Source organism: Myotis yumanensis, unplaced genomic scaffold (genome assembly GCF_028538775.1).
Source record: "Myotis yumanensis isolate MYYU_CA2020_CCGP unplaced genomic scaffold, mMyoYum1.0.hap1 SCAF_5, whole genome shotgun sequence".
NCBI lineage: Eukaryota > Metazoa > Chordata > Mammalia > Chiroptera > Vespertilionidae > Myotis > Myotis yumanensis.
In genome coordinates this window covers 81,748,912-81,762,009 of record NW_027223756.1, presented here as the reverse complement: position 1 = coordinate 81,762,009, position 13,098 = coordinate 81,748,912, and the positions used below count along the sequence as shown (strand labels likewise).

Below are 13,098 nucleotides of genomic sequence, written 5' to 3'. Positions count from 1 at the left end.
TTTGGCACTGGTACACTACTATGAATAATTCTGCCATGCACATTGGTGTGCAAATGTCTATTAAGGGGGCTGCCCCTCTCCCATCACGCAACACACATTGGTGGGAACCTGGTGCTAAACCATTCCTAGACGACATGCTTCTGGGCTGGCGTTTCGAGAGCAGCTCCCTCATTGTGATCTATTGAAAGTTGGCCCTCCATACAAAGGGGAAAAAATGTCTATTTGAGTCCCTGCCCTCAGTTTGATACATACCCCAAAGTGGAATTGCTGAATTATATGCTAATTCTCTGCGTAAGTATTTGAAGAACAGTTTTCCACAGTAGTCACACCATTTCACATTCCCACCAACAATGTACAAGAGTTCCAGTTTCTTCACATCCTCACCAGCATGTGTTATTTTCTGTCTTTTGGATAATAGCTATCCTACTAGATGTGAAGTGACATCTCAATGTGGTTTTTATTTGCATTTCCATAATGATTCGTGATGAACATCTTTTCATATTATTGGCCATTTGTATATCTTCTTTGAAGAAATGCCTATGGTATTCAAGTCTTTTGCCCATTTTTTTTATTGGGTTTTGTTGTTGAGTTATGAGAGTTCCATAAAGATTCTAGATATTAATACCTTATCAGATATATGGTTTGCAAATATATCTCCCATTTTGTGGGTTGTATTTTCACTCTGTTTTCTTGTGGTGCACAAAAGTGTATAATTTATTTATTTTTTTAAAATATACTTTATTTTTTTTACAGAGAGGAAGGGAGAAAGATAGAGAGTTAGAAGCATCAATGAGAGAGAAACATCCATCAGCTGCCTCCTGCACACCCCCTACTGGGGATGTGCCCGCAACCAAGGTACATGCCCTTGACCGGAATCGAACCTGGGACCCTTCAGTCCACAGGCCGACGCTCTATCCACTGAGCCAAACTGGTTAGGGCAAAAAGTGTGTAATTTTAATAAGGTTTAGTTTATCTTATTTTGTTGCCTATGATTTTTTAAAAGTATGTTTTTATTGATTTCAGAGAAAATAAGGGAGAGGGAGAGAAAGATAGAAACATCAATGATGAGAATCATCAATTGGCTGCCACCTGCATGCTCCCCCCTGGGGATGGAGACCACAACCAGGGCATGTGCCCTGACCAGGAATTGAACAAGAGTTCATGGATGATGTTTAATCAACTGGCCGAGCTCTGGTTTCTCCCTTGATCTGAAACTGGCTTCACCATGCTTCACCCAAAGTAACTAAAGTAACTGGAACAGCCCTGGCACACATCTGGGTTGCAGGTTCCATCCCTGCCCTGGTACAGGGCAATCCATTTGTCTCTCTCACATTGTCTCTCTCTCTCTCTCCCCGCCCCTCTCACTTTCTCCCTTCCCCCTCCCTCCCTCTCTTCCTCTCTCTCTCTAAAAATCAATGGAAAAATATCCTCCAGTGAGGATTAACAAAATAAAAATAACTGGGAGAGTGAGCAGGATTGTTTGGCCCCAAATGAGAAAGATGCTACTGGGCTGCTCCTGGTTTACTAACTGGATTCACTAGATGTCATAGGCTTGGAAGGCACCATTGCCTGCTGGGGCAATTGCACTTTCGCCTATACTGCTATGTGCTGTTTGACTTTGGTATCGGATAATGCTAGCGTCATAATATGAATTTGTTAAGTGTTCTTTCCTCTTTAATTCTTGAGAGTTTGAGAAGGTCTGCTGTTAATTCTTCTTTAAATGTTTGGTAGAGTTCACCTATGAAGCCATCTGGTCCTGAGCTTTTCTTTGTTGGGAGATTTTTTGTTTTTCCTTTTGCTTTGTTTTTAATATATTTTTATTGATTTCAGAGAGGAGGGGAGAGGAGAGATAGAAACATCAAAGATGAGAGAGAATCATTGATTGGCTGCTTCCTGCACACCTCCTATTAGGGATTGAACCTGCAACTCAGGCATGTGCCTTGACTGGAATTATACCATGACCTCCTGGTTCATAGGTCAATGCTCAACCACTGAGCCATACCAGCCAGGCTGTTGGGAGGTTTCTGATTACTCATTCAATCTGCATATTATTGATCTGTTCAGAATTTCTATTTCTTCATGATTCAGTCTTGGTAGGCTGTATGTTTCTAAAAAATTAATCTTTTCTTCTCGGTTGTCCAGTTTGTGGCTCAGTGGTTGAGCGTCTATGAACCAGGAGGACACAGTTCAATTTCCCAGGTGGGACACATGCCCGGACAGTGGACTCAATCCCTAGTGTGAGGAGTGTAGGAGGCAGCCGATCAATGGTTCTCTCTCATCATTGATGTTTCTGTCTCTACCTCTCCCTCTCCCTTCCTCTCTGAAATAAATTAAAAACATATTTTTAAAAAAGAATATATGTATACAAAGTAAATTACATTTTACTATACAGTTGAACTGCATGAGTCCACTTACACACAAATACTTTTAAAGATAATTTTATTGAAATATACAAAAAACTGCAAATATTTAGGGTATACAATTTGATAGGTTTGGACATATGAAAACACCCATGAAACTATTACCATAATCTGGGTAATAGACATATCCAACACCTCCCAAAGTTTCCTCGTGTCTCTTTTGTGTTGGGGGGAGAAGACCACTTAACATGAGATTTGCCCTCTTAAGTCTTGAAATGGACAATCCTATATTGTAAACTATAGACACTATGTTGTACAGCAGATCTCTAGAAATTACTCATCTAACATAACTAAACTTAATACCCATTGGACAATAACTCTCCAAATGCCCAACCTCTGGAAACCTTCTATTGTATCCTCTGCTTCTGTGTTTGAACATTTCAATAGTTTTTCAATAAATATAGAGTCAGCTCTCTATATCCCCATTTCACATCTGCAGATTCAACCAAAACACCATTTTCAATCCATGGGCCAATTGTATGCACTGATCTTTGCCAATTTATATAAGGGACTTATGCATCTATGGATTTTGGTATCTAGTGGGGGTCCTGGAACCAATCTCCTCCAGATGCTGAGGTACAACTGGAGTTAAGTTTTTGAGGAGTCCAAAGTTATAAGAAGTATATCAGGCAATCTTGACCTAGATTTTGAACTTGCAAGATGGGTGTCAGTGCCCCTAACGTCCACATTGTTCAGTTGTATAGCTTTTAGAAAAAATAATTTTAGGAAAAACATGAATATGGCATTCCTAGGAAAATATATGACAATAAATGTGCCAAACCTTCATAGAAAAATATATAAAACTTTACTGAAATACATTAAAGAATGCCTAAATAAATGCAGATACTGAGTTGATGGCCTGAAAGATTTAATAACATAAAGATGTTGACTCTACCAGTACTGATCAATTAAATTTCAGATATACCAGAATGATTTTTTCTGGACCTCTGCAAGCTTACTGTTAAATGCATATAAAGAAATAAAGGTCGCAGCCCTGGCCAGTAGTGCTCAATGGCCCACCCACCGAAGGGTCGTGGGTTCAATTCCTGGTTGGTCAAGGGGACATACCTGGTTTGCAGGTTTGATCCCCAGCCCTCTAGGGACTCATGAAGAAGGCAACCAATTGATTCGTCTCTCACATAGATGTTTCTCTCTCTCTCTCCCCACCCCATACCCACCACTCCATCCCTTCTACTCTCCCTAAATGTCAATGGAAAAATACTCTCAGGTGAAAAATATCCTCGGGTGAGGATTAATGAAAAAATAATTAACTACAGACTAGTCAACTCAAGAGAAACAGTAGCAGCGTTGCAGAGGGGTATAGCTGGGCCTTAATCCCTGACCAGGGCCCACAGTTCAAGGGTCCCTGTGCAGCACAAAGCTTTGCCATTGTTGGGAGAGGGGGAAACTGCTGAGTGAAGGTCGTGACAGCAGAGAGGAGCAGAGGCACGTCATGGGGAACAAACTGACTTGTCTGAAGTCCAATGCCAGCCCCAATCTGGGCCCACACGTGGACTAGTGAAGTCTGACAATGAGTCTGAGGTCTATGAGGTGGAGACCAGAACTCAGTGGCAGTTCTACCAGCCCCAGCTGCCCGGGAGCCTGCCAAGTTAGGTTTGGGAGCCTTCCGGGGCCACTACGTGCAGCATCTGAACAACCATGAGATGCAAGAGTTACCTTAAGAATCAAAACCTTCTGACCACCCAAAGGCAAGCACAATTTTTCTGAACAAATCTGAAATGGATGAGCAAGAAAAGAGGAACTACTTAAATGATGTATGTCCAGTGCGTCTTACTAAAAAGTATAGCTAGCTCATGCTCAACAATATTCCTACATGACAGCACAATCAGCCAGCCTAATTTTAGAACCATAGTCCAATGTGTGGCCTTAGAAATATATTCCCTCATAAAAAACAGAAATGGATCGGTTTTTGGCCTTTTGCCTAAGATCAAGCATCGATATCTGTTCTTATCAGTTTAACATCTGATCCATTCTCTATCTGAATGGGTTTTGGGAGCGGGGAGATGGAATTGGAGCTTGGTCCATCCATGCTGTGCATCCACCTGGCCAGGAATGGTGCAACCCCTCGGGAACAAAAAAGAAGAAAAGAACAGAGCTGGAAGTAGATCATAGGATATATTTGATGAAAGAACACACCCATTCATACGAGAAATGATTCCAGGGGATCCTTTAAGCATAATCCTAAACCCAAATTTATATACAGAATATTTTCATATTGTTTTCAGAACCACGCAGCTAACAGCTAACTGTGCAATAGACTGATTTACTTGGGAAGGCATTTGAGTTTTGCCAAGATTGACGTTTGTCCCACTATCTGGAAGAGGATTGCTTTGGGAGCCATTATTCTTGCCTACAAGGTTTGGGACAGTTGGGCTATATAGAAGGTGGACTACTGCCAGGTCCTCAAGGACATAATTCCAGATGGAGACATACATTATGCCTACAAAACAAAGCCTGGCGGAGAAGACCCGCCTGCACCAGATAATCCCAGGCGTTCATCACTCCAAGAACAAGCATAATTTCTAGGTGATCATCATCTCAAAATTGACCATAAGTCCTGGCCATGGAAGCACATTCAGGAAGCAGGCAGGTCAGAGTACACCTCTGTCAATCTGCGGAGGTCCCAACTGGGCCTGGTGAGGTGCTCCATGCCAAACTGCCTGCGTCTGAAGAAGGAAGTGTTAGTTAGAGACAGTCAAGGTGCAATACTCATTGCTACTTAGAAGGTGGAAGCAGAAATAACTTCAGGCCGAAATAAGCACCAGAGGCACATCGGATAGCCTCCGTGGCTGGAGGAATTACTTATTCCACTTAGGGACCTATTCCACTGAGGGACAGACCTGTTTCAGGTCAGCTGTGCGAGCCGGGTGAGGCGTGTACTCCCTGGGACTATGTGCTGGTGGATATATTTGATGAAAAAACACATCCTTCACACAAGAAATGATTCCAGAGGATCCTTTCAGCATGATCCTAACCCCAAATTTATGTCACTCAGGACCACCCCAAGAAGAAGCTTCTCAGTGAATCCCTGAATTTTCCTTCAAACTAGAGACCTAAACATGACTGAAAAGTATTATCAAGACATGGGAAAGTAACACAGAAACTAGATGGACTGTAGGGGAAGATAATGATTAAAAAAAAACAACAAAAAAAAACACACCAGAGCATTCCTTCACCACAGTCAGAATAACTTTGCAAAAGCTCACAGAAATTTTAAGGATTTGACCCAACAAATGCGGTGGCCAACAATGCCGCCATGTGTCAGCTCCACCTGGGCAAACTCAATAACTCCCTGGGGGCAGCTTGAGGCATCAAGTACTCAAAAAGTTAAAAATATCAGAGAACACATTGGAGCCCCATCAGTGTGACTCAATGGTTGAACGTCGACCCATCCACCAAGAGGTCACTGGTTTGATTTCTGGTCAGGTCACATGCCCCAGTTGTGGGATGGGTCCCCAATAGAGGCATGTAGGAGGTGTTCAATGGATTTATATCTCTCTCCCTTCTCCCTCTTCCTCCTTCTCTCTCTAAAATTTATTTTAAAAAAGTATTTTATAAAAATCTGGAAAATGTAATGTAAACCATTCTCACTCTGTGCCTGTGTGTCTAGACTCTAGAGCATTTATAAATATGGAAAGGAGGTACCAAAAAAATAAATGAAAATTATTTTATATCACCATGTAATGTTGCTAAAGGAGTATTTAAAGGGCTATCTATGGCCTTAAATGCTAATATTAAAAACCACCAACTGAAAATTAATGTGACTTCTAGCTTAAGGATAAGACACTTGATTGAAAAATAAGCAATCCAAAACAATGAGGTGGAAGGCACTGCGGTAGCCACTGTGCGTGGGGAGCTGCTGGGCCACCCGGACTTCCTGCTCTGCCCCCTTCGCTGCCTCTGCTGGGACCATCCAGAGTCTCAGCATGACAAGAAACAGTTGAGATATATTGAGTTAACTTATCTCTGCAATGTAGCTTGCATCAAGAAATGAAGAAAATTGGTGAATTAGAAAAAGAGATGACCAGATTTAAGGAAATCTTAAAAATTACAAAAAGGAAGTTAAATGAATGTGAAAATGAAGAGCTGAGCTTCCATGGAGATTTAAAATCAAATATAATTGAAATGGAAATTCAGGCTAATATGTTAAAACAGAAGACACAGCATTATCTCAAGAAGCTCCAGAGCAATTAAGAGAACCATAATGCTTTTTAATAAGAAGTAGTTTGAACTCAGAATTAAAGAGCTGGAATCTAAACTTTCCAACATGACAACTCAAGACGGTAAATTGGAAAAATATAAACAACTCTACATAGAAGTATCAAAATGTAGAAAGTCATTGGAAAATAAACTACCTGAGACTAACGAGAGGCTAGCAGAGGTCAGAACCAAACTTTTCCTGCAGAAGCACCAGAACAAATCTTTACTCAGCACTCCTAATGTGAGGCCAGTCCTGGAGACACCTTTTGTTTGGAAATTCTAAGAGTTATGTACCCAATAGAAATTCTGCTCCATGAGAAAACTTGGTGATTCCTGCCTCAAAAAAGTTTTTTAAGAACTTAAAAAAAATGCAATCCCACATTTGCAACATTTATAAAATTTCTCTCTCCCCCACTCTGGATTTCCTTGTGCAAAGGTGAAGTCCCAGCAGAAGTCTTCCCCAGGCTGAAGATACTCACATGTGAGATCAACAGGGCTTTCCCACATGCTACATTCCTAGGGCTTCTCTTCACTGTGAGTTTTCACATGTTCCTATGGCATGAGTGACTACTGAAGTTTCCCACAGTCATCTGTGGTACATCTTCTCCCCTATATGAACCCTTTTGTGGGCATTCAGGTTAGAGTTCCTATTGAAGTTTTTCCATAGTCACAGCATTGGTAGAGCTTCTCCCCAGTATGGTTTCTCAAGTGTGCCATGGGATGGAACTGCAGTCACTGCACCAATAGTTTCTCCCCAGCCTGGTCACTGCTCCTGGTGAAGGCCTTTCTGCAGTCATAGCATTCATACAGTTTCTCCCAAGTGTGTGTACCCTCTGGTGTATGACAGCTTGAGCTAGATCTGAAGAATTTCCCACACTGGTTAATATTCCTATAGTTTCCCTACAGTATGAGTTCCAAAGTGTGTCCTAAAGGATGAAGCTTTCCCATACTGAAAACAGTTATATGATTTCTCACCAGCATGATATTGAGCATAGATTTTAAGGGATGAAGCGTAACAACATTCTTTACATTCATTGCATTTCTCTCTTGTGTAATTTCTCTTGGGGAAAAAATGTCCATTTCTTCTGATGCCTTTTCCACATAGAGTACATTCATGGAGTTTCTCTCCAGGTTGAGTTGATGCCTGTTAGTTAAGGGATAGCGGTAACTAAAGGCTTTCTCACTTCCATTCCACTCACAGGATTCTTCCCCAGAGAAAGTCTGATGTGTCAAGAAAGAAAAATCCCAATTAGAAGTTGGTACCATTTTCAGAGCATGCCTACTGCTTCCACCCTCTTTGAATTCTTTCAAATTAAGGTGAATACTCTGCCACAAGGTTCTATCACAATCATGACATACATACAGCTTATTATGTACAGACTTTTTTCTGATATTTAAACAAAAACTGAATTACATGTTACTATTCACTATCTAGTCATATTTGTGGATATGCTTACTTGTGAGAATTCCCTACGAATAAATATTGATGTTGGTATAGAATGTTCCCAAGCTCATAACTCAGAGACACTTCTCCTAAGAAATAACTTCTCTCAGGTGAAGGTAACTGGCTCCAACTTTCTCTCCTTGTGGCTGTACTGTTCTTCTACCTCAAGGCAATCCCAGAATTCCCTGCAGAAAACCAGCAATGGGCCATGGACAGCCTTACCCTTTTCCTACTAGTACATGGGTTTCCCCAAACTCTATTCTGCTTTGCAGTAGTCTCTTTGGTTTTAAATCTAAGTGAAGACTTCTAGTCTGAAATTAATAGAAAAAAAAGTTATTGAAGAAATAAATGAGATAGAGGTAATTTTTAAAATAAGCTAGCCCTACTGGCATGGCTCAGTGGTTGAGTATCAACCTATGAACCAGGAGGTCACAGTTAGATTCCCAGTCAGGGCACATACCTGGGCCATGGCCTTGATCCCCAATGGGGGGCATGCAGAAGACAGCCAATCAATGTTTCTCTCTCATCATTGATGCTTCTCTCTCTCTCTCCCTTCCTCTCTGAAATCAATACAAATATTTTTTTAAAGAAATAACTGGGTCCATGCTAATTTTTTTTCAGATATTGACCCTAAGCATGAGAAGTCAATATGACAGGGAATAATAGACAAGCAGTTAAAGGCAGACTTCAAGGATTTTAGCAAAGTGAAGAATTTGACAATGACAGGAACAAGGGGTGGAAAATGGCAGGTGACTTGCTAAGAAATAATTTTGTCGAAAATGAGATGGGAGATAGTAGTCTGGTAGAGGGTACTATCAGGCAAGCAAGGTTTGGGAATGGGGAGAAATGGACAAACAAGTAGACAAGGTTATATTCAAGTAACACTTCATTTACAAAAGTGGACATGTCCTGGAAACAGGACAAAGCTTTCACTGAGCAAAAGAACAGCAGGAGAGAAAAGAGAGGAGGAGAGCAAGGAAAGCTGAGGCTTCCAGAGGAAACTCACCCCAGGTGGGCTGAGATTCTCTCTCAGACAAAATAACACGTGAGAAATTCCCTGAAGGGGCTCCTTTCACCCAGGGCTCGCCTGCACTGGGGTGTTGGAGAATTCTCCTTGTTCCTCAGCAACTCCTGCTCCGCCTGGGTAAGCACATTGGACTTAGAGAAATTATACCCTGCACACGTAGAAGGAATGTGAAGGCGTGAACGGGGAACTCCCCCCAGAGCCAACATTTTCAGGAGTCGGGCATGTGTGACCCCATGAGCAGTGCTTGATGGTACCCAGGACACAAAACTCAAACTAGCTAATGTCACACCCTCCAGGAATCGGGGCCCCTCGGATCCAAGCACAGACAGACTCTTCAGGAGAACTAAGCTTCTTATCACGAAGAGAATAAAGTCATCATAATGGAGGAATCTTCCTTCTCAAGAGAAAGCATTAGACTAGGGGTTGGAGACTACAGCCCAAAGGTGAGCCATCGATTTTTATAAATAAAGTTTTATTAGAACTCACCCCTGTCTATTTCTGGAAGCACCATCTGTGGCTGCTTTGGCACTACATTGGCAGTGTTAAGTAGTTGCAACAGAGACCCTATGGGCCACCAAACAAAAATATTTCTTCTCTGGCTCTTTAAGGAAAAGTGTACCTGGCCCTGCTCTACACTGTCACTCCTCAAAGTGTGAGCCACATATCTTTATTCACCATTCTCTTCCCAAGACCAAGAATCATTCATGGAACATGTCAGGTACTTAAGACATATTTGCAGCAAAAATCTACCACTGAAGACATAAGGCTGGCCTTACCCACTGAGGCGAGGCTCCTATAGTTCTCCAGCACCACGTCTGTCGGGCATTTTCTGAGCAGTGCCTATCAACAGATGAATGGATAAACAGAAAGTATATAACTCTGTTGATGCAAAGACCGTCCTAACCTGTAGGAGACTTTTGTAAGACTTTATCTGGGCCAAACTGACAATACATGCCAGGGAACAAGATCTCAAATGCTCCACAGAATAACAGTTTTACAGCTTCTTTTAGGAAATGTAAAATAAAGGAAGGACTGTGCGGAAGATTACATGGAGGGGGGAAAGCAAGGCAGGAATTGCTATACAGATAGTTAACATTATGTGCTTTTTTTGAGGGTGATTATGTCTTATTTCAAAACTATGTTAATCTACATGCACAGAAACAATGGATAGGGCTTGCATAAAGCAAAGATAACCCTTTTACTAAAATGTTATAGGTCTGGGGTGTGACTATTCACCATGACCTGCCCATCTATCTATCCATCATCTATCTGCACAGGTACAAGGGTGTCTCTTGGCTACAATCCTGTGAGTTGCTGATTGAAGATATAGAAGTAGTTAACATTCTTATAGACATAAATTCTAATTCTCCAGCATGGATGAATTTTGAAAATGTTAAGTGAAATAAGCTACACACAAAAGGATAAATATTGTGTGATTCTACTTATGTGAGGTACCTACAACTATCAAATTCATAGAGAAATAAAGTAGAATAGAGGTTAACAAGAACAGGAAATTAGGGTTTGGGCGAGTTTTTGTTTAATGGGTACAGTTTTAGTTGGGAAAATTAAAAAGTTCTGGAAATGGGTAGTGGTAATGGTTACACAGCAATGTTAAAGTACTTAATACCAGAAAAGGTTAAAAGGTAATTTTTATGTTATGTGTATTTTGCCACACACACACACACACACACACACAAAATGGCTGCAAGGCCATACAGCCATTGGTAACACAAAGGTCTCTGGAGAAAAACAAGACACTGTGTTTTTGTTGTTGTTTTTAAAATATGTTTACATTGACTTCAGAGAGAGGAGGGGAGAGAGAGAAACATCAATGATTAGAATTACCCATCAGCTGCTTCCTGCATGCCCCCCTCTGGAGATCAAGCCCACAACCCAGGCATGTGTCTTAACCAGAAATCAAACTGTGACCTCCTAGTTCCTGGGTTGATGTTCAACCATACCAGCTAGGCAAGACATTGTGTTTTATGTACATTTGGCAGGGTGATGTGAGGGGAAACTGATATTTTTAATCTATAATTTCCCTAATTATTTAAATGTTAAACAACAACAACAACAAAAAGTATATCCATGTATTAAACTGTCAAGTACTGTGAACAAAAGGGGATTGCACAGAAAGTACCTCACAGCGTGAGCTGATCATAAATTCCTAACTGGGCAGATCATGGTAAGTAGTCATGCCCCACGCCAGTAACTTCTTAATAAAAGATTTACCATGGCCCTGGACAGTTTGGCTCAGTAGATAGAGTGTTGGCCTGCAGACCGAAGGGTCCCAGGTTCGATTCCAGTCAAGGGCACATGCCTGGGTTGCGGTCTCAGTCCAACGTGCAAGAGGCAGCCAATCAATGATTCTCTCTCATCATTGATGTTTCTATCTCTCTCTTCCTCTTCCTTCCTGTCTGAAATCAATAACATATATTTTTTTTAAAAGATTTACCTTGGCCTTAAGCAAGCCCTGTCCATTTTCCTTGTGCATCTAGTTAACACACCTCTAAAATACCAGAAATCATGCAGTTGAAGGAGGTATTAACCCTCAAGAGAGCACACAATCTTGTTAACTAGCCTATAATTAAATCCTGACCTTGCTTTCCCCAATCTTCCTCAGTTTCCTCCTGAATTTAAAATACATTAAAAAAAAATCCTGCAAAACTGGGCTCCTCCAGGCCCAGCACAAGTAGCAGCCATCTGCAGATTGCTTTGCAACTCTGTGGAGTGGGACCCTGCACAGCTGGTTCCCCACAGGGGCTGGAGGTCAATGGCTGCAGGCAGTCCTTGCAGCTGATCAGCCTGAGAGCAACTCCCTCCCATTGATGTGTCAACAGCAATCCAGGTTCAGCTGCAAGAAGAGGGTATACACAGCTGACACGGGGCAGGGAAAGGTGCACATTGAATACCCAGCTGTGATGACTAGGGAGGCTGTGCCACTGAACCCCACAGGACACCTACTCCATTAGGCCACTCTACCCAGCCTAGGAGATGTACCAGCTCTACCTCATACATAGAAACCAACACTTGAAGACTGCCAAAAAGAGGAGACAAAGCAATGTGTCCAGAATGAAAGAAGAGAGTAAAACTCTAGAAATCATACTAAACAAAATGGAAACAAGCAATCTACTAGATGCAGAGTTCAAAACACTAGTTATACTAGTAAGAATGCTCAATGAACTTAGTAAGAACCTCAACAGCATAAAAAAGGACTAATCAGAAATAAAGAGTAATTCACAAGGGCCATGGCCAGTGTCACTAAGTGGTTAGAGCCTCAGCCCATGCACTGAAGAGTCACAGGTTCGATTCCTGGTCAAGGGGACATACCTGGATTGCAGGTCTACTCCCCATCCCCAGTTGGGGTGCGTGCATGAGGCAACCAGTCAATGTGAAATCTCACATAGATGTCTCTGTCTCTTTCTTATTCTCTCTCTCTCTCTCTTTCTCTCTCTCTCTCTCCTTCCTTCCTTCTTTCCCACTCTCTATCTGAAAAACAATGGGAAAAAATATCCTCAGGTGAGTATTAACAAAAAAAAAAATTTACAGGGAATCAACAGTAGAGTAGATGAAGCAGAGAATCAAATCTGCAATTTGTAATATAAGGAAGAAAAAAACACCCAATCAGAACAGCAAAAAGAATATAAAAATATGAAGACAGTGTAAGGAGCCTCAGGAAAACTTCAAGTGTACCAACATTTTCATCATGGGTGTGCTGGAAGGAGAAGAGAGAGCAAGATTTGGAAACCTATTTGAAAAATAATGACAGAAAACTTCCCTAAGTTTTGGTGAAGAAAATAGATATACAAGTCCAGGAAGCACAGAGTCCCAAACAAGATGAACCCAAAGAGGCCAACACCAAGACACATCACAATTAAAATGCAAAAGACTAAAGACAAAGAGAGAATATTAAAAGCAGCAAGAAAAAAGTAGTTACTTACTTACAAGGGGGCTCCCATAAGACTGTCAGCTGTTTTCTCAAGACA

The 13,098-nt window shown here is 41.4% G+C and overlaps 2 pseudogenes; both read left to right on the top strand.

Moving 5' to 3' along the window:
• The first annotated feature begins 3,873 nt into the window (after window positions 1-3,873).
• The window catches only part of LOC139010914 (cyclin-Y-like protein 1), a 48,584-nt pseudogene continuing 39,359 nt past the window's right edge, over window positions 3,874-13,098 (top strand).
• On the top strand, window positions 4,343-4,507 carry LOC139011967 (U2 spliceosomal RNA; annotated as a pseudogene).